Below are 22674 nucleotides of genomic sequence, written 5' to 3'. Positions count from 1 at the left end.
CTATTTTGAATGACAGCCTTGCTGGATAAAGAATTCTTGGCTGCATATTTTTCTGATTCAGCACATTGAATGTATCTTGTCACTCTTTTCTGGCCTGCCACGTTTCTGTGGATAGGTCTGCTACAAACCTGATCTTTCTTCCCTTGTATGTTAAGGAGTTTTTTTCCCTTGCTGCTTTCATGATTCTCTCCTAGCCTGAGTAGTTTGTGAATTTGACCATGATATGCCTTGTTTATGGTTGGTTTTTGTTGAATCTAATGGGAGTCCTCTGTGCTTCCTGGATTTTGATGTCTGTGTCTTTCCCCAGGTTAGGAAAGTTTTTCACTATGATTTGCTCACAATACCCTTCTACCCCTATTTCTCTCTCTTCCTCTTCTGGGACCCCTATGATTCTGATGTTGTTCCTTTTTAATGAATCACTGATTTCTAATTCTTACATCATGCTCCTTTGCCTTTATCTCCCTCTTTTCTTCTGCTTCGTTATAAGTTTTTCCTCTATATTGCTGATTCTCTGTCTGCCTCATCCATCCTTGCTGCTGCAGTATCCCTTCGTGATTGCAGCTCAGTTATAGTATTTTTATTTCATCCTGACTAGTTTTTGCTTCTTTTGTCTCTACAGAAATGGATTCTAATCTATTTTCAACTCCCACTATTATTCTTATTATCATGATTCTAAATTCTGGTTCAGACATCTTGCTTGTATCTGTGTTGGTTAAATCCCTGGCTGTTGTTTCTTCATGCTCTTTTTTTTTGGGGGGGGGGGGTGAATTCCTTAAGTTCATCACTTTGAAGGGAGAAAAGGAACTCATCAGGTAGAAAAAATTATTTAAAAAAAATTAAAATTAAAAAACACTAAAATTAAAAACTTAAACACACACACACACACACAATCAAATAAATGATGCTAGATCCTAGGTGTGTTTTGGCCTGGGTGTTGAAAGGGGCTTGATAGTTTATATAGAAAAAAGGGGAAAGAAAAAAAAGGAAATCATTTGAAAATTTGAAAAAATGAATACACTGAAGTGGACTAAAATGAAATGATAGAAGTAAGCTAGAATTTGAAAACGTTTACACAAAAGTAAAAAATATTGTAGAAAAAAATTAAAGAAAAATATTTTTAATAAAAATTAAAAGTAAAAATGAATTTTTCTCTTTCTGTATTGAAGGAAAAGAAACAAAAAAGAGAAAAAAGAAAAAAAGGAAATCGTTTGAAAATTTGAAAAAATGAATACACTGATGTAGACTAAAATAAAAAGATGGAAGTAAAACAGAATTTGAAAAAAATTACACAAAAGTAGAAAATATAGTAAAAAAATTAAAAATATTTTTAATAAAAATTGGAAATAAAAATGAATTTTTCTCTTTCTGTATTCAAGAAAAAGAAAGAAAAAACAAAAAGGAAAAAAAAGAAAGAATGAAAATTGAATAGCTGGACCTGGTAACAGACTGAAATACGACTGAAATTACTTTGTTTTCCCCCTAGAACTCAGACTATGAAGCACCTTATAATCCAGAGCGAGGTTGGCCCATTTCGGTGGGGCTCAGTGTAACGGCTTCGTTCTCCACTAGATGGCGCTGCTAGCTTACTGGGGTGGAGTGTTGTGGTGCTTTTAGGTGCCCATGCGCATGCGTGGGAGCAGTGAAAATGGTGTCACCCAGCTACCCAGTCTCTAGTATGAGAACTCTGTTCTCTGAGATCAGCAATCGCACACCTTTTGTCTTCAGCTTTCATCCACTCCTGCTTTTGCACTGTCTATGACCAAGCCCCAGGCAGTACCTCTCTCTCGAGTTTTGTCTCAGATGCGGCTGTTTTCCCTGGTCTCTTACTTCTGAAGGACTGCGGCTTTGACCTGTTCTGCCCCTCTGCGGGAGGGTCTCACTGAGCAATCGCCAAATGCCAGCTGCACCTAGGAAAGTTCATGGGACTGTGCTGCTGCCAATGTCCAGAGACTGCGGCCAGGTGCCAACCCGCCCCGAAAAAGTTCGTGAGACAGTGTAGCAGCAGCGTTTCAGGGATTATGGAAAATCACAACACACAGGCACCAGGCTTCACCTTTAATGACCTTGTTCCAGCAGCAGCAAATTTGGTTATTCTCTGTGGTCTGCTGGGCCCAGGTTGCCTCACAGCCTCTACCATTTGTCCTTCCAGCAGTGGAACCGCTTCTCCCCGTGAGGCCCGAGAACCTCCCAGACCCCACTCTGCTCCTGGGGATTCGCCCTTCCCACCAGAGCACCTCCAGGTATCGAGCTGCAGAGTTGCAGCCTTTGTGCTCCCCTTGTTTACAGTCTTAATGGAATTTAAACCCTCTCCTTTCTCCTTTCTCCTTTCTCTTTTCTCTTTCTCCTTTCTCCTTTCTCCCTTTTTAGCTCAGTCCCTATGGCTGTTTCCAATTTTCCACTTTCTCTCCAGCTGCTTTTGGGGAGGGTGCTTTTCTCGTGTTCTCCCCACCGTCTCTGTCCTCTCTTGGCCTGCAAAAGCATCTCCCTACCCTCTGCAGCTTTTAGCTCCCCAAATTCACTTCTCTGTGCCACGTACCTGCTGAATTCTGTGGTTCAGGTTGTGCAGATTGTTGTGTTAATCCTCAGATCAATTTTCTAGGTGTGCAGGATGGTTTAGTGTTGGTCTGGCTGTATTTCATGGGCACAAGACACAAAAAAGTTCCACACTGTTCTGCCATCTTGTCTCCCTTCTCCCTTCCAAACCTCATCTAAATGCTGAGAAGCCAAACAAAAGTATTAACATTTACTGTAGGCATTACATTCGTTTTCGGTCAGTTTTATGATATGGTTTGTTTGTTTAGTTACATATACATGGGCAGATATAAATACAGATATACTGAGGGCCTTTGTATAATTCTCATATATAGATACAACTATTACATCTTATTTTCATGCCATTTAATATGACTGGAAATACAATTTTACCATTAAAGTGAGCATCTAGTTGTATTTTTGTTGTTTTGACCACTATGAATTTTCTTTATTACTTTGATTTATTAGATGGCATATTCTCCTTCCTATTATGACATTATTCTTTTGGAAACTTATGACCTCCTTCAGGGCAACCTGTCATATGCTGTGATTTCTACACAAACACTGTAATGAAATATGGGACCCTCCTGAAAAGTATTTGTAATAAAAATAGGAAATTATGTTTTTGAAATATTAGTAGTTAAAAAAGATTAAAATTATAGTTTTTGGAAACATAGGATGCTGACATTTGAGAGAAAATAATTAACCAACATGTTCTATGGAGGTCATTGTTAAAATAATGAAGAACAGATACACTGAAAAGACCATTTTGTGTGAAAGTCCTGCCTATATGCATTCTTATTTCTTGTGATGCACTGAACATCAGATGGTTATAAATGATAAACATTTCTCATCAGAAAAACAGGTGAGCTTAGAGACCTGTTACATGTATTCTACACTACATGTGAGCCTGGGGATGTGAGGCTACATAAAGGTGACTGGTACTGCCCACTTGAATGGAGCTTGGGGGTCACATGCCTCAGGTTCTATCGCCCGCAGAATATTTGTTGAGGCACAGATTTCTGTGTTTCCCATGGCATTGTGTTTGTCACTTCTGTGGGTGACACATGGAGGTACATATTTGCTTCTGGATTTACTACAGTAAGGCTACTACTAAGGGCAGGGGATGACCTCAAAGATGGCTTTAAAATCTTGAGGCAAGTCTAAGAAATTTCTCTCCAGAGAAGTTTCATGTTTATCCTCTACAGAAGCAGTAATAAATTTTTGCCTTTCCCCTATCGAGTTGCCTTATCTATACTGACTTATCATATTTACCCTTCCAATCATACCAATGTCATTAAATAGCCCAGTACATTTCATTGGAAAGAGATTTCCTCTCTGCCAGTTTTTGTTGTTGTTGTTGTTGTTGTTGTTGTTGTTGTTGTTGTTTATAGCCGTAGGAAATGCCCCTGCAAAGAAGTGTAATTCACGGTTCATGTATATGCATACAGCATTGGAGCATGTTTTAATGGGGCATGCATTGCACTTCCTTAGTTAGGAACCTTGAACTGTGAACTCCAAACATGGCACTGATAAAAGATTTGCGAGGTTCCATCCAAAGAGAAGTGTAAATCAGTCAGGTGAGTTTCTATGGAGGGTGAATGGATATATGAAAGGTTTAAATCTTTTCCTGACTGACTATAGAAGCTGTAAATAAAACACCTGGGGTGTGTTAGTTGGGACCAATTCATTTTTCCTCAGCAGCTCTGTGAGAGGCCAGTGAGTAGGGAGGAGAAGAGGAGAAGAGGAGGAGATGTGGTACCACAAAGGGATTGCAAAGTTTGTCAGCGCCATATTGGTATGATTTTCATTGAGTGTATTTTTCCAAATTTAAGGACCATTCTCTTATGCAAAACTGTAAACAAAAATTAAAAGGGGCAACCGAAAGGATACTTGCCTTAAATAAAACTCAACTACTAAGAGTCTTTCACATATGTGTACAGGAACCAGAGAGATAATGTAAATGCATGAAGCTGCACATGTGGGGACTATGGTGAACTAAAGTGCAGAGCACAGGTTCCATCTAAAAGTGGCAGCCGCTATCCAGTTCCAGGTGACTGTTGGTTCATAGTCCTGTGGGCCAGGTTGCCAGGTTTGCTGATTTTTTTAAAAAGACGTTTTAATGTTTATTTATTTTTGGGAGAGACAGAGACAGTGTGAGGTGGGGAGAGGCAGAGAGAGAAGGAAATACAGAATCCAAAGCAGTCTCCAGGCTCTGAGCTGTCAGCACAGAGCCTGGCCCGAGGCTTGAACTCATGAACTGTGAGATCATGACCTGAGCTGAAGTCAGATGCTTAACTGACTGAGCCACCCAGGTGCTCCTTTTCTTTAAAAAAATGTTTTTAAATCGGGTTTGCTGACTTTTTAAAGGAACTGAGAAACTTTTTGTTTTCCTGTGAAGTCAACCGATTTTAAAGAGAGGGTCACCACATTTTTAAGTGTGTAGACAAAACATGTCTATGGGTCACCAACTTCTCCCCTCTGAGTTATCTTGAGAAATGTCAAATATTGCCATGTGTATCGGTAAGGATACATTGATCTGCAAACTGATGAACGGCAGGGATGTCAACGGTTCCCTTAACCAATCCAGGGTTGATTGAGTGGCTCAGTGATGTCTTCTACAAGTCAGGCTGTTCCCGTCCTCTGTTCTTCCATTTTCAGCATTTGGCTTTTTATCCTTTGGGCTGTTGCCTCAAGGCTGAAACATTCCCTAGCGTCTCATCTTGGCACACCCACATCCGAACAGGGGAGAAAAGAGTTTTCCTGCCATGCCCCCCTTCTTTTAGCAAGGAGGAAGTGTTTTGTTCTCAGAACACCCCGACAGACTAGCTCTCATCTCTAGTCAAGCCTTCAATCCCATGCAAAAGAAGCTGGGAAAGTTGGCCTTTTCGACCTTAAAGTAGAAGGTGGGCAAGATGAAAGTAGGCTGAGAATGGGTGCTGGGAGGGCAACCAGGCTGGTATCTGTTGTATCATGCGGTCGTTATTGATTTGTATTTCTTCCAGTTGTACTCCTGTAGCTGTTAGGACTCATACACTGAATGGCATCAGTAAATTTTTCCTTCAGAGAAAGGGAATGTCACTGCTGAGGAAAAGTCACGACTGCAAGATTCTAGAAATTCTTGATGGAAAAGGTCATGGTCACAGCATCCTTGCCGATGTCATTTTATTATGATGGACTGAATTAACTAGGAGGTGGAATCATAACAAAAATGTTTCAAAAGTCTTGAGGGCAATCTGTTAATTTTATCTTTAAAAAATAAGTGAATGTTCTAAATAGGCACCTTACCTCTGTGTGTGTTTTTCCATAAAAACCCTGTTCTTGGCCTAACCATTAGAAAAAAATCAGACAAATTCAAATTAAGGACATTCAGAAAAACAAAAACAAAAATAAAGAAAAACCAAAAAGTTCCTCAAAACTATCAAGGTCAGCAAGGACAAGGAAATTCGGAGAAACCATCATAACCAAGAGGAGCCTAAGGAAGCATTATGACTAAGTGCAATGTGATATCCTGGATGTAATCCTGGAAAATAAAAAGGACTATTGAGGGGAAACTAGAGAAATCTGGATAAAATATCAAGTTTAATTAATTGCAATATGCCAATGTTTTCTTAGATTTAAAAAATGTACTGTGGGAACATAAGATGATAACAACAGAATAAAATAGGTAAAGGGCATGTGGAAATTCTCTGTGAAATCTTTGCAATTTTTCTTAAGTTTTGTAGGAATAAAACCAGTATGTTTTTCCTCCCAGTCTCCCAATAGAGCTCAATTGTCAGCATCTCTAATGAAAGAGTCTGGCATCAGCTTCATTCTGAGGAAAACTTTTGATCAATGAGTGTTTATGTTTTAGGTCATATTTATTGGTAACTAGTATTTTAGGGCAGCAACTTCTATTATCTGCCTAGATTATTTCATTTTAAGAAGTTTTATTGATATTTTTCTTTCCTACATCTCACTGTATTTTGAATTCCCATAAATCCCTTTAGTGGCTCTGTTCCTTTCAAGCCCAGATAACACACCCTGAATTTTAACTAGTTTGCCTCTTTTTCCTGGGACCTCAGTCCCATTCCCTTGCTCTCCTGATGTGCTTGATAGATTTCAATGATGGTCCAGAAAAGCAAACCCTTTTCCATGATCAGTGTATTTGGAAGCTTATTTGAAGAATAACTTTGGATTCTTGCCTGGAATTCTTAGCTTCCTCTCTCTGGTGTTGAACAAAACAACAGATACTGAAGGAATTAGACATTGTGAATCAGTAGGGTAAACTGGAGCTCTAAATAACAAGGCAGCATCAAGATAAGAGGATGACCTGATATTTGAGGAAAAAAAGAATCAATAACCAAGTGAGGGAAGAGGACCTAGGTGCAGAATTAAATACAGCACTTAAGTATTCTGAAGGACTTCGAGTTTTAAAATCTCAATTTCTCCTTTGCCTATGTATTTCATCATTTCTATCTCTCTGAAGGGACATGTCTTATTTTCATCTAATAGGCATAAGTGGACGTCATTGAAATGTGTGGGTAGTCAGAGACCTCAGAATGTAATTAATAGAAATTGCTCCTACAGGCTCCTGAGCCCTACATTTTCTTTCAAAGGATACTTTCCAAATGGAAAGACATCACATAAAGAAATCATAGATAAAGCTTTTGGAATTTTAATCAGTATAATCAGATCCAACAAATCTTTTTTTTTCTTTCTGTCATGCAAAGAAAACAGTGAATGTGTGTTTAGAAGGCACTTTTTCTAAGTTCCCCAAACTGATAAAAATTCCGATTCTATTGCTCCCTTCTTTCTGGACCACATTGTCAGAGATCACATTTTTACTGTTCTCTTTCCCTTCTGTAGAAATAGCTCCTGTTGAAGTAACAACATCCTCAAGGGAAAGTAGTCTTTCTCACGTGTTGCATATTAGGAGACTAGAGTATTTTAAACTGCATGGATTCCTTTTCCAGTGCAAGCTTGTGTTGTAATTCTTTAAGGCTACCAAGAAAAGGGATTTCAAAAGAGTATCTCTTAGGAAAAGCCTATGGGTGGTTGATGATGGGAAACACTGTACACAATTCTCATTAGCTATAGTGAGTCTTTTGATCTGAGACACATGCACAGACAGTATGTTTTGATTCTCTGTGTACTGCACATGCCATTTAGTCGTAGCTTGGAAATTTCTAATCTTTTTGACTATTCCTTTGATTTTTTGACCTTTTAAAAATATAATATTGTTTCCTAATAGCAGGAAAACTAGTGGTCTTATGGCCTGTGGAAGAAACATATAAATGAAAAATCTTTGAGAAGGCAATTTAGCAGGATATATTGAAATTTTTAGAAGTATATACTTTTTGACTCAACAACTTTATATGTAGGAATTTATCCTGAAAAATAATTAAGGGTGTATGTAATATTTAACCATGAGAAAAATGTTTCTAATGGGGTTTATAATAATAAAATGTTGGGCAATCCCTATCAAAATAACACCAGCATTCTTCACAGAGCTAGAAAAAACAATCCTAAAATTTGTATGGAACCAGAAAACACCCCAAATAGCCAAAGTGACCTTGAAAGAGAAAACCAAAGCTAGAGGCATCACAATCCTGGACTTCAAGACATATTACAAAGCTATAATCATCAAGACAGTATGGTACTGGCACAAAAACAGACACTCAGATCAATGGAACAGAATAGAAAACCCAGAAATGGACCCATAAACGTATGGCCAACTAACCTTTGACAAAGCAGGAAAGAATATCCAATGGAATAAAGACAGTCTCTTCAGCAATGGTGCTAGGAAAACTGGACAGAGACATGCAGGAAAATGAAACTGGACCTCTTTCTTACACTGCACACAAAAATAAACTCAAAATGGATGAAAGACCTAAATGTAAGACAGGAAGCCATCAAATCCTTGAGGAGAAAGCAGGAAAAAAACCTCTTTGACCTTAGCCACAGCAACTTCTTACTCAACATGTCTCTGGAGGTAAGGGAAACAAAAGCAAAAATAAACTATTGGGACCTCATCAAAATAAAAAGCTTCTGCACAGAGAAGGAAACAATTAACAAAACTAAAAGGCAACCAGCAGAATGGGAGAAGATTTTTGCAAACGACATGTCAGATAAAGGATTAGTATTCAAAATCTACAAAGAACTTATCAAACTCAACATCCAAAAAACAAATAATCCAGTGAAGACATGGGCAAAAGACATGAATAGACACTTCTCCAAAAAAGACATCCAAATGGCCAACTGACACTTGAAAAAATGCTCAATATCACTCATCATCAGGGAATACAAATCAAAACCACAATGAGATATCACCTCACACCTGTCAGAATGGCTAACATTAACCACTCAGATAACAACAGATGTCGGTGAGGATGCAGAGAAAGAGGATCTCTTTTGCACTGCTGGTGGGAATGCAAACTGGTGCAGCCACTCTGGAAAACAGTACGGAGGTTCCTCAAAAAACTAAAACTAGAACTACCCAAGACCCAGCAATAGCACTACTAGGTATTTATCCAAGGGATACAGATGTGCTGTTTGGAAGGGGCACATGCACCCCAATGTTTATAGCAGTGCTATCGACAATACCCAAAGTATGGAAAGAGCCCAAATGTCCATCGATGGATGAATGGATAAAGAAGATGTGGTATATATATACAATGGAGTATTACTCGGCAATCAAAATGAATGAAATCTTGCCATTTGCAACTACATGGATGGAACTGGAGGGTATTATGCTAAACAAAATTAGTCAGAGAAAGACAAATATCATATGACTTCACTCATATGAGGACTTTAAGATACAAAACAGATGAACATGTGGGAAGGGAAGCAAGAATAATGTAAAAACATGGAGGGGGACAAAACATAAGAGAATCTTAAATATGAAGAACAAACAGAGGACTGCTGGAGGGGGTTGTGGGAGGGGGGATGGGCTAAATGGGTAAAGGGCATTAAGAAATCTACTCCTGAAATCACTGTTGCACTAGATGCTAACTTGGATGTAAATTTAAAAAATTAATTAGTTAATTAAAAAATAATAAAATATTGGGACAATTTAAATTTTCAATAATAAGGAAACGTTTATAGAACAAAGTAGTGCTCCTTGTTTTGAAATGATTTGTAAGTTGGATATCTGTTTACATAAAAATATACTCATAGTATATCAACTAAATATGCAGATAAAAATGGCAATATACTGTAATGCATATATGTATAATTTCTTTAATCTGAATAAAACAATTAAACGGTACGAAATTTCAGTATTCTTTTAATGTAACTGAGAAAATGCAATAGCGCTATTGAGTATATTCTTTAGCACTCACCATAGTTTTTGAAAAAGGGTGGTTTGTATTTGTAGGTGATATAATTTATTAACGCTATTGCTTGGACTCACATTCCATTCATGGATTTCTTGCAATAATTCAATGATCCCTCTAGGGGTCTGAAGTTCTCAGGTTATGAACTGCTCATTTATTTTAGAAATTGCTGCAGTTCTTATTTCAAGTATCTTGGTTTAATTAATTCATACATATCTCTTAGCTATAAATTCATTTTTAGTATTAAGTTTCCTCCTTTTATGTGGGCAGGCAGGAACCATTGTTTTGCTGGCCTGAAATAGCTAATTCTTCTTAGACTTGCTTGCTTACTCTTTTTCTTCTAGCTGTGGCTCTTAAAATGTGAAGAATACTTCAAGGTCCAGTTTAAGCTCTACCTTCTCCATAAAGTCTTTCCTGATTACACATTCCCTGAATATCCCTTATTAGATGTTAAGCTTCTTAAAAGCAAGGGCTGAGCTGTAAACTTCTTTTTATTTTTCACCCTCACATCTATCACAGTATCTTGTACACATTGATTGTTCAATAAGTATTGTTTGAATTAATTATTCTATAATGTCAGTGATATAGGAAACCTAAGTGATCAATTTAAAGCAAACCCTTGAAGAGGAATGTAGTGAATTATAACACTAAGAGTATCAAAATACAGTTGCTGCTACAACAATGTAATTTTTAAAGTGCAGCATTTTAAAGATGCCTTAATTTGAAAAAATCTTTGGGGTTTCCCTGCAGATTGAGGTAGTATTCTGTCTTTTGGGCATTAATTAATTGGCTATTTAGAATGGTTTATTCTGCAAGGACCCTATCTTTATAAAGGGTTATGTATTTTTCTTTAAGAAAATAGAGGGGAGTCCTTCAACATTTAATAAAACTATATGCTGTTATTACTTACAGAAGGTCCACTGACTAACTTTACAAACTTTGTTCCAAAATTCTCTATTTCTTATAGCTTCTAGACTAAAATTACTCATGTCTGAGACCTACTTTTGTATTCATCCACCAAAAATGAAATTTTTAAAAAAATGGAGTGGTAGAAGCTAGCTCCTTAATCACAAAAGTCCGAAAAATGTGTCCCGATACTATTCTGATTTCCTTTTTTTAAAAAAATAACAGATGCTTAATCACATTTAATTAAGAGAATCCTTTTTGTCTCTCTAAATCCTTTCATCTCCTGCTTTCCTATCTCACACTTATTCTGTCATTTTTAATTTTGTGTTCTTGCCAATAATGTGCAGTTTCCTTATCCACCAATGTCATCTCCCCATTTCCTTCAGGAGAGCACAGCCCAATCCAAGTCTCTCGCTAATAACACCATCTGAACAACCTATTATGAGATTCTTAATTTGGCAGACAGGCTGCATTATTTATGCAGAGCTGATAAGGCACAGAACACATGGTTGAGTTTCCTCAGGAATCTCACTATTTAACACCTCCACAAGGCTGCATCTGAACGTAGTTTGTTCTGTTTGTTTCTGAGCTTTCTTTATTCCACTAAAATTTTCAAAAATGGTACAAATAAATGGAAAGCCATTAATATGTTTGTAGCTTTCAAGCATTTAGTATATTCTGTAGGTTCAAGTAATGCAATCAGGTGCTTATGGGTTCATGTCAAATTTTTCTTACAAATCTCTCTTACTCAGAACTAAAAATGAAACAATAATCCATCCCATTTTTTTCCCCTCTGATCTTTCTGTTCCCTATAGATTGTCCAGGAAAGCTTGAATTCCAAAGATCGTAGACTCTTTCTTCATAAGTCATGACTCTTGTATCATTTGTTTGGAAACAGATTTGTCTTAGAATGACCATGATAAGCAAATTATGCTTTAGTATTATTCCCAGAACAATTTTTTCTGCAGGGTTTACCAAATCCTGTGAAACAATGGCTACATCTCTTCCCGTTTTATTTATTTATTTAAACCATTTTCTTAACGTTTATTTATTTTTGAGAGAGAGAGAGCACACGCACAAGTTGGGGAGGGGCAGAGAGAGAGACACACACAGAATCTGAAGCAGGCTCCAGGCTCTGAGCTGTCAGCACAGAGAGCCTCATGTGGGGTTCCAGCTCACAAACTGTGAGATCATGACCTGAGCTGAAGTCAGACACTTAACTGACTGAGCCACCCAGGCACACCTGTTCCCATTTTAAATGTATGAATTTTAACATTGTATCTTTTAATATAACATGGATATGATATGTTTGATTTTCTCACAAAATATACTTTTTTCTTAGTGTGATAATGACCATTTTGCCATTATGTACATGAATCTAATTTTCAATATTGTTATAGTTGATCATTCTGTTGAAGAAGCTATAACCTCCCCAATACAAATGCTTACATTGATACACAGCTTTGTTTAAAACTCTTTTGTTAAGACAAATTTAATTGTGAACTTTCCCATATTAAGATGCTATAATCATTTATCATATTTTTGTGATATTTAAGTTTTTCCTGGTTGAAAGTTAAGCATCTTCTAAAAAAATTTATTTCAGACCATGTAGGTACAATTCATGATGTTTGTGCTAAGAATTATTAGGTTGAATTCTAATAAAATTTAGGCACTGGGAAAATCCAATATTCACCATGAATTTGCTCCCTACTTTTTTAGATGGGTTTGAGAACATCACAAATGGTCTAAGCTAAGGTAATTGTGTTTGATAGTTTTTTCTTCAGGGACAATGATATGAGAAAGCTGAGAATTGCATTCCTTTGGTTGGAAAGGGAGAAATGAAAGAATATATATACTTTATACTGTTATAACTACATGGTTAATATACTAACAAGATACAACTCGATTCCAGTCCTCATAGGCCTGGAATGATTTTATGATTATATATATAAAATATATGTGGAGGCATTTCTTTTTCTGTTTAATGTTTAATAAAATATTTCAGACTAATAAAATGATATCCATCCATTTGTTCCCCAAATTTAACAAATTTTAACTGTTTTTATATTTTCATATGATCTTTCTCAAAATAAATGTTTATAGGTACACCTAAATCTAATTTTTTCATCTATTTTAGTTCCCCCCAGGAGATAATCACTATTTAGAAGTTGGGGTGTGTCATTCCCATATATATTTTTTAATTTTCTTTAATTTTAAGTTTATTTATTTTGAGAGAAAGAGAGACACAGAGAGAGAGAGAGAGGTAAGGAGGGACAGAGAGAAAGGGAAGGAGAGAGAATCCCAAGCAGGCTCTGCATTGTCGGTGTGGAGCCCAATGTGGGGCTTGAACTTACCAACTGTGAGATCATGACCTGAGCTGAAATCAAGAGTTGCCCACTTAACCAACTGAGTCACTCAGGCACCTTATATTTTTAATTTTTTTAAATGTTTATTTATTTATTTTGAGAGAGAGCGAGCACACGCATAAACAGGGAAGGAGCAGAGAGTGAGGGAAAGAGAGAATCCCAATTAGGCTCCGTGCTGCCAGCACAGAGCCTGACAAAGGGCTAAATCCCAGGAATAGTGAAATCATGACCTGAGCTGACATCAAGAGTCAGACACTTCACTCACTGAGCCACCCAGACACCCCCCCCCCCGTATATATGTTAATACTTTTTCTATTTGTGTTGGCATACTGAAATAATACATACTATTGCTGTGTGCTTTACATATAGTATTCTATATGTGTCTCTTTTTCAATTTTCTTGATGTTTTTTTACTTCACATTATGTTTTTGAAATTTATCTACACTGATATATTTTAGCTACCATATAGTATTCCAACATGTGAATAAACTCTAATGTATTCCTTACAGATGGGTTATTTCCTTTTTTATTTTTCAGTACTGCAGCAAACAGTTTTGTTCAGGTCTGATTTAGAGACATTAAGAGCATCAGGGATAGAGAATTTTACTTCAAGAGACAGTGCTATCTGCAGAAAAATTAAACACTATTCTCTGCACACCTGCTTCTGTTTGAATCTCCTACTATAATTTCATCCCATGTATACCTTGGTTCATTATGTCCATATTAAGCTTTGTCTGCTTAAGATGAAGACCATACATTTTTCAATTAAGTGCTGTATTGCTACTCTAAGCACTTAGAATGATAACCATGAAAAATGACTTTTCTAAAAGCTAATGCTTTAGAGCACTGTAGAAAGGCATTTACTAAGTTAAATTCACTGCTTAGGTAACTTATGTTTTTATATATCTGTACTTTTCTTAGCTTATTTTATGACTTATAGTGTTGGAAAGAGTGAAGAAGACATTTTTTTCTCTCCTGTTTTAGTTGTGATTTTCTGATACTATGTTGCACCAGTAAAATTTGTTTCTATTTCTTATGATCTGTGATAAAGCAAAGGCATTACATGGTTTACTTAAAATAGAAAGCTATTTGCTTGTGAAGTTCATTTAAAGGGCTTAGAAAAATAAATTAGCTTGAGGTGGTTTTATACCATTTAATTATGGTTGATCCTAACAAGAACAAAAATTAAACTAAACAAATTCTCATTGGATAAATTTAAAATACCTTCAATCCAACTATATTCTCATATATTAGAACATTTTTAAAAATGCATTCCACCTGACCATCATACTGCTGACTGCTGCTGGTATGAGAAGGGCTGCTACAAACCCCAGGAGGATAGACACTGCCCACCCCTTGAACTCAGAGAGAACACCTCTCTACCCAGCTAGCTAGGCCTCATAAGAGCATGGTCCTGGGGTGGCAGCACGCTATTGTTTTACCACTAACCTCTGAACGGCCACTGTGAAAGTTGTAAATGAGTATAGTTGTCAGCAATGGGGAAGGCTAGCTATAAATGAGAATTTCTCCCCATAAATCTGGCCTTTGAGTGGATGATACGGAACGTTTTGGAAGCCTGTGAATCTGCTACAGACACTCTATCTTTTCCTCTGCATTTCAGAATGTACTTTTAAGAAAAATGGGAACAGGAGACATTTGGCAGTGTATCCTTAGTTATGTAAAAAGTGGAAAAGTCATTGATGACCTCAGTCCAATCTGAAAGGATAGTTATTTTAAGACAAATTTTTAATTAAAGGCAAACACTTCTGCCATATGGGAAGATATTCTTTAAGCTGTGGTGCATGTAACCCCTATGGGGCTAAGACGTTATATGGCATAAAATAAATACCATGAGGAAGGAAGGAGTGGGGTTCATGGTTCTCCTGATACTGAGGCACCAACTGGCAAGTTTCCTCTATCCATGGATAACAGTACTGGATTAACTGTGATTTTTAGATTTTAGGAGAGAAGACTCACTGATTACATTTGTGGTTTCCTAGAAAATACCTAAAGCATAGGGATTCTTCAAAAATGTTCTGGATGTCACCCACTCCCTCCAAAAGGCAAACTAGCTACAAATCCATTGATTTATTAGAATCCCAGTATAATAGGAATTAATTCTTTTATTGCAATATTATTGTATCCAAGCAAAGAATACTTAGTAGGGTGAGACCAATGACTGCCCTCTGGGCAGTGTTTTTTTATAAAAGCCTTCTTAAGCATATTTTATAAAAGATTTTTAAGAAACAATATATTGGAATAAAACATGAATACATGTTTAGTTACTAAAATATCTACAGTTTCAATTTTTCATGCATATACCATATATAAAATCCCTGCATCAAGACCAATATCACAGCCTTTAGAATAAATATTACTCTTGCTGATAAGACCAAGTTCAATAGAAGTCATCTGTCATTTTCAAGTATCTTAATTACTCAGCCTCGCTGAGTCTTCAAGGCTTAAGGCTGGATATGTTCTGCCCTCCTGACTTGACAGATGAGCTTTGTTTCTCAGTTTTGCCTCACTTCTGATCATCATAGCAAGAAGTCATGACTGTCAAAGTCCAATTAGTTGTCAGAGTTAAAAAAACTCACCTTGATGGTACCAGGTAAAACCACCCTAGTGAGGACTAAATGAGTAAACATCCATAAATTGCTTAAAACTGCCTGACGCTAAGTAAATGTTAGCTATTATTAGAATTATTTGATATTCTGAATGATTCACAAAACAATGAGTCAAATCAATGAAATACATTTTAATAGGAATGTGGGAAAAAATATTCCCCAAACCAATCCTGCTACCTCAGAGTGGGTGGGATAACTTTGTAATCCTGGACAACCAATGACTTGGAAATGTTTTTCTTCCTAAAGCTTTAAAACTATGTATGAACTGTTCTGGATACAAAAAAAAAAAAAAAAACCAAAAAAACAAAAAACCAAATGTATTTGTTTGTTCATCCCCACAATGGCTGGCAATTTGTGAGTAGCTAGTGAAGATGTCTTTTGGTTTTGGAAGTCGTAGGAAAATGGGAGTTTCTAGCCCAGCAGTTTTATTTCAGAGAGTCGGTTCGATTTGCACGTGTAAAAATAGTCCTTCTTCTATTGAATCCCAGAGGGGCTTGATTTCAGCAGTACCAGCAGCTCCATAGAAGTGCATAGAGGAGAGATTGTTCTAAGAAATGAGCTGTCTGAAAATGTCACAACATTCTACTGCAGCACGGTCATTTGCTGACTATTTTTCATGTTATATCTAGCCTTCTTAATACCAAGGGTCTTTTTAAAATGCCAAAGATACTCCTCCAAAAATACACATGAATCAGTCATTTGCATTTGCTCATAAAGTTCTTTTGCCTTTTCAAAGAGCACTGGGTTGGAGACAAGGACATTTCTATCTTTTCACTGAGAACCACTTACTCAGAACACCATATAGTTTCCCTAATTTATTAATGTGAGTGCATCATGGAGCACTGCTCCCTCCATACTTTGAGCACCTGAAAATCTATTAAGCCTTAAATATCATTCTACTCCTTGATATTTTATACAATATGTGGAAGAATATTGTTCTTATCTACTAATACATTCCTGTGGTCAGCCATATACAGTGTTAAATGGGTGTCCATTTTCACTTCAGCTGGTCATTGACTTTCCATGCTTCCCTTAGTTGACTTTTACTAGAGAAAGACTTTATCCCCCATCTCAGTTTTAATCGTCAGTACCACAGCTTTTTTTTTTATCACCCGCCTTGCCCTCTGACCTCTAATTGTTACATTCTTCCTTCTTTCTCGAACTGACTTCTTTCTTGCTTTTTCTCTCCCTTATCTCCTAGTTTATGATTCTTCATTGCTCCATCACAAAAGGCTGCTGCTTTGTGGACCTGGAGAAGAGGAGTTTACCTTCTATTTGTGACTATTCACTGGGCATAGCACATTGGGTACAGATCTTCATGTCTGTGGCTTTACTTCCTGAGCATTCAAGGCCCTTTGGGGATGTTGCTTCAGGACAAAGCAGTCCTGAAAGCTTGTGTGTTGCACAGGACTGGTGTTGGGATCTCTGCTACTGGGAGCAGAGGTGGTGCAGAGGCTGGGACTTACAGAATTTGGTAAGGTAACAGGCAGATCAGGAGCTGAGATTCCCAGGGTTCAGTCTGAGCTGCACGTATTGACAACTACTTAAATCGAGAGTGAAATGAGGGGAAGTGTGGGATTGAGACTACTTGGGATCCGTGGGCATCCTAGAGCCCCCAGCCGTCAGTAGACTACAGAGTCAGGCAAGTGTCCCACAATTTAAGGGCTTGCTTGCGGACACTATCCCCTCATTCAAGACCTAAGATGAATCTTGCTTTGGGGTAGGCCTCAGTGGCACAGGGATTGCAAGCGCAGATAAACTGCCTGTGGGACTGACACTCCTCCCTGTGACATCTTCTGAAATATAAGATCCTGGGCCATGTGTCACCCACACCACAATGGTGTACTGTCCCCGGAGCAAAGCTCAGCATCTCCCTGAGTTCTGGTCCTGAGAAGTGGTCACAGCTCCCTCAAGAGGGCTGGAAGTGACCAATGAATTTTCACTTTCTTCTCACCCATCTTATTCCATACACGTTAACTAGTAAAGCATACTTTGCTGATTGAGCAGGGGAATGATAAAAGTGACACTTACAAAATCTGATTACAAAGACCACACAAAAATTTACTGAATTATGGCCATTCACAAAAGTAAATGCTAAATCTTAAATGTTTAAAATTAAATGGCCACTTGATTTCAGAGATACATCTATGGTAGGAAATGAGACAGATCTGGCCTTTGAAAAGAATAATTCAAATTTATGTGTGATCGTACTGTGTCTTTGTATAGTAACTTATAATGTACAGACAGCAAGACTTCTAGAATTCTGTCTCTATACTGAAGGAAGAAGGAAGTGAGACCTTTTTTATTTTAATCTTCATCATTTCTGCAGGGTTTTTTTTTTTCTAGATGGTTCATTTTTCTCAGAGCCCATAATTTTCATTAGGAAAAATGCTTACCTTGGGGAGGTATAAACTCCACACTGAATCTTATGAGACTCTTTTCCTGGGCATAGAATGTTTAAAATGAGCTCAGAAGAGGGATGAGTATTTTGCATTTTACTGCCTTATGCTCAGCATTTCAAGAATAATCCAACTATCTAAAGTACCCCTTGCTACTCACAGTGTCCTTGAATACCACTGAATGTATCATCACTTTTCTAATACCTGTAGCTGAGAAGAAATCTAACAATCATGAGGCTGTAAAACGTAAGTACTCCCCATAGTAATAGTAAGATAAATGCAGATTCATATTAGTAATACTGCCCTAGAGGTAGAACTCTGCTGGAGCTTATCGTGTGGTTAATGAAAGATGCAGTCAGACAAATTACACTCCGTATTTTTATTCCCATCAATGTAATTCTTCTTTTTGTTATGGTTTCCATGAGAGGTCATGTGGCACCACTGCTGCCCCATGGCCCACCCTGCCCATCCTCTTCCTCATGAACAGGAGCACAGGCAGCCCAGCCCAAAGAACCCAAGGCTAATGGAGCAGTGCTGCTGCCTTGGAGACAGAGAAGTTGACTGTCAGATCACCGTCAGGCTTCTATTTTTCTTTTTTTTTTCTTGATGTTTATTTTTATTTACTTTTTGAGAGGGGTGGGGAAAGGGCAGAGAGACAGAGAGAGAGAGAGAGAGAGAGAGAGAGAGAGAGAATCCCAAGCAGACCCCACACTCAGCATGGAGCCCAACATGGGGCTCAATCTCACAACCGTGAGATCATGACCTTCTCTGAAATCAAGTCAGATGCTTAACCGACTGAGCCACCCAGGTGCCCCAGGCTTCTTCTCTTTTCCTAAGTCAACCACAAGCATAATGTAGTTCTTGAATCTAGAAATATTGTGGAGCCCTAGTGAGTGGGAAGGCACAGAGATGAGGTCTCGCTGGTCTTTACCTTTGGCTCAATTGTGGGAAGAAAGAAGTCTAAATTTCCCCAAAGAGCATTAGTAGCAAAAGTGGAGAAAACAAATAGAACATGAGCTTCAATAGATTAATGACAAGCCAAATTCATATCACTAGAAGAATGGAGAGCAGGTCATGGTATATTCATACAATAGAACATTACTTGGCCCTTAAAAGGAATAAACCATTGATACACACATCAACATAGATGAATTTCACAGATTTCATATGAAGCAAAAGAAGACAAACATAATAATGCTTTAAGATCTAGAAATCCAAAGATAGATTCCAAGCCTTAGTGTACAACCAGCTTGTGAAACACTGATTTTTGGAGGGGCTTATTTTCATCATCTATAAAAGGAGAAAATTAGATGATACTATTTTCACTTTTTTTGTGATTCTAAAATCCAGAAAATTTAGTCATTTGTAGTCTGCCTGAAAAAAACATTGATCAAGTTTTCCATTCTTTATAATGTGTGAGTTACAATCTCTAACAAGCTTCCAGTTTTAACACAGTGGTTTTTAAACCATCGTGTAGAATTGCTACATAACCTAAAAATGAAGAGTACAGGCTTTTAATGAATAAGATCACTTGAATAAGATCAAGTCACATCAGAATCACCAATATATTTTATTAGTCATTTATTATTAATCATTTCCTCTTCCACTCTAATAATAGCAAAGTTTTTCTTATAGTGTATTTAGTTATTAATTCAGCTAATATGTATTGAATGCCTACCTTGGAACTGTATGCAGGCTCATAAATCTGCTTTATTATTGGTTAGGAAATTGACTTTTATATCTGGTTTCTTGTTAATGAGGCAAGACACATGTGAAAGGTGTGTACTTTTTATGAGTGAACTTAAAGTACCCTCTGATTAATATAATTTCTCTACAAGCTGAATTGTCTTTCCTCCAGTGAGGTCTCTGTTCATAGAAACTGAGACTTGTGGAAAATATAGACCTTAAAGAAGAGGACATGGTAGCAAATATCCCTAAGGATTTTAATGATTTATAGGCAATACACAAAGTCCTCTTTAAAACCATAATTCAGGTACAGGTTATGGCTACTTGGAAGAATTCTATTTATTTTCTAAAGGAAATTTGCTTCATTCCAACAGGATTCCACTGTTGCCCAGGGGGTCTGAAAAATCGTGGATTTTAGTGCTGCTACTATTGTGTTCTGTAAAAGTTAGAGACATGGTCACACTTTGGTTTTCTCACTGCTGGGCAGAGTAGAGAGCACCAATCCCAACATTTCTATATTTGTCAAATTCTAGAAGCTAATCCTCACACAAGGCAACAAATAGAAATCACCATTCTAAATCTCAGGCTAGTTGAACAGAGAAGTTTCTCTGCAAGTCAGAAGTCTTTGTTCTGATCTTTGAGTCCCACTTAGAGCTATCTGAGGGTAACGGGACAGTCCTCTGTATTCCTAGTGAAGACAATTGTGACACATAATGAGAAGATCAGAGTTCTCTATTCCTGGAAAGGATTAATTTTTAGGGGAGGCTTCTGAGTCCTTTTCAGAATATTGAAAAGACCTTTGGTGGGAACCTCTTTCTCTATTAGAAGTATACCCTGAGACATCTGGAGACCTCTTCTAAAGATTTGACTAGAATTAGTGATTCCTTATTTCATTCACGTGAAGTTTCGCCTCCTCCTGTCTGCATGTCGTATGCCAGGCTGGCTGTTTCATAAGGGTAGAGACCTCTTCTTACACTCTGTTTTTCTTATCTTCGCCCCATGGCTTATACGTCACTGGTGGCTACTAAACATTTGATTAACTGACATTTCCTGCTAACATTTGTGTTTCCTCTAAGTATGAAAAAACTTTACTTGGCATCTTTCTTAAGGATTTCTCACAATAAGGAAAAAAATTTATTAAGTATTTTCTTGGGAAATATTTAAGTAAGGATGGAGAGCTTCATGTCTGAAATAATAAGGGTCAAGCCCTCCTTGGATTGGAGAGGATCACAGTGAAATAGATGGATATTTGTTCTGAATCCTCCCACCTTCCCATAATCTCACCCTTCTTCTTATGATTTTGAAGTTCCTCTTTGTAGAAGTGCGGTATATTTCCCATCGCACTGAGTTTGTGAGTTCCTTTGGCCGACACACTGTGGATAGGAATGCCAGTGTGCCAGTTCTGAGGGGGTTCTTAAGAAGCAGTGCAGTGTTTCTGCTCACCCCTCTGGCACCCCTGCCATTGCATGAGAACGGCCCTCAGACAGTGTGCTAGTCCCAGAGCAATGAGAAAGTGTGATGCAGAGGTGCCCCAGTGGCCTGCAGACCAGCAACTGTGATTGTGTTTGCTTATTGTTGTCTGCCGCTGTGTTTTGAGAGTCGTTTATAACTGAGCATTATGGTGACAAATGCTGACTGATTCAGGCAAAAAACACAGAAGGCAATGTTATCTCCTAAAGTTCATCGTAACAGAAATTCTTCTCAGATATGATAAACAGGTCAAGCTGATGAAGAACTTTCTAGCGTGTAATAAAGGCATTTGTACTATGCCGTGGTGTTAAGTATTAATTTTCATTTAAGAGTAAGTGGTTGTTTGACCCCTTTTGAGATCTCCTAATTGTTTAGTTTGCTCAAAACCAGCAGACAAGGATCTGTGTGTATTTAAGACATACACATTCCATTCTATTTTCCTATGAAGATACAAAACTGTATAGTCCATTTTTGTAGACTATAGATATATGTCTCAGAATTCTCCATGGGCAATCTAACCATTCTTACTGCAGGATAGCCACAGTACTCAAAGGAGACACATGCAAATAAAATGAATAAAACCTAAAAAGACTTCCCTCTCTTTGGGGCGCTATAGAAAAATATGTGTGTGTGAGAAAGAAAGAGGGGACAGACTGATTTTTAACAGAAGGATACACACAAAGTTCAGCACAATTTAAGAAATATTTCTGGGCAACGTGGCTGCAGAGGCAAAGAAGAATGTAGAAGAAATTGAATAGAAATCATTGACAACAATACATGGACAGGAAAGAAAGAAAAGATGATAGAAGTTGCGAGTAGCTGACTCCCAGTACAGAGACAGCCCAGAAGCTTTCATTCTCTCAAGGCCAAAGGCAGGAAACAAATCAACTTATTTATGCGGAGGAAAAACATCTAAAGGGTCAAATGTGCTTTGATATCCACTTGAAAGAATAAGTGAAGGAAAGGATAAGGTGAAGCATGGGAGAGGCAGAGACATAGAGTACTACAAGGGAGGCACGCTGATGGGGAGGGAGAGATGGAACTAAGATAGAGGATGTACACTATGTTCCCTATCTCAGCAAGGACAGTCATTCAGCAGTTTTTATACAGGCAGGGAAGATTCCAGAGTCCTGCAGATAAGGGCAAGGGAGAAAAGGTCTTGGTGGGCAGAGGTGAGGACTGGTCAGAGAGCAGGCAAGATGTAAATAGATGTTCAAAGCTTTATAAGAATGGAGGACAAATAAGAAAGGAAGAAAAGCAAAAACAAATGAAACACAAAACTTTGTTGTTAATAGAAACAATAAAAATATTAACAACTGTGAAGAGTTTGAACTTTTATTTTCCCAGACAGAAGTTTAGTTTTTGAATCTTT

At 37.6% G+C, this 22674-nt stretch overlaps 1 long non-coding RNA gene across 4 annotated transcripts in view; it reads left to right on the top strand.

Annotated features, from left to right (window-relative positions):
- The window catches only part of LOC111560996, a 193222-nt gene that overhangs the window by 116875 nt on the left and 53673 nt on the right, over positions 1 to 22674 (top strand). For 3 of the 4 annotated variants that reach the window (XR_006599542.1, XR_006599541.1, XR_006599543.1), the window contains exon 4: positions 16949 to 18392. The exons of the other annotated variant lie outside the window; for it this stretch is intronic. This is a non-coding gene — a long non-coding RNA (uncharacterized LOC111560996). The remainder of the gene's footprint in view (positions 1 to 16948; positions 18393 to 22674) is intronic. 4 annotated transcript variants of the gene reach the window in all.

The sequence above is a fragment of the Felis catus genome, chromosome B3 (assembly GCF_018350175.1).
Source record: "Felis catus isolate Fca126 chromosome B3, F.catus_Fca126_mat1.0, whole genome shotgun sequence".
NCBI classification, from domain to species: Eukaryota; Metazoa; Chordata; class Mammalia; order Carnivora; family Felidae; genus Felis; species Felis catus.
Note: the sequence above shows the minus strand (reverse complement) of the source record. Positions and strands in the feature narration are given on the sequence as shown.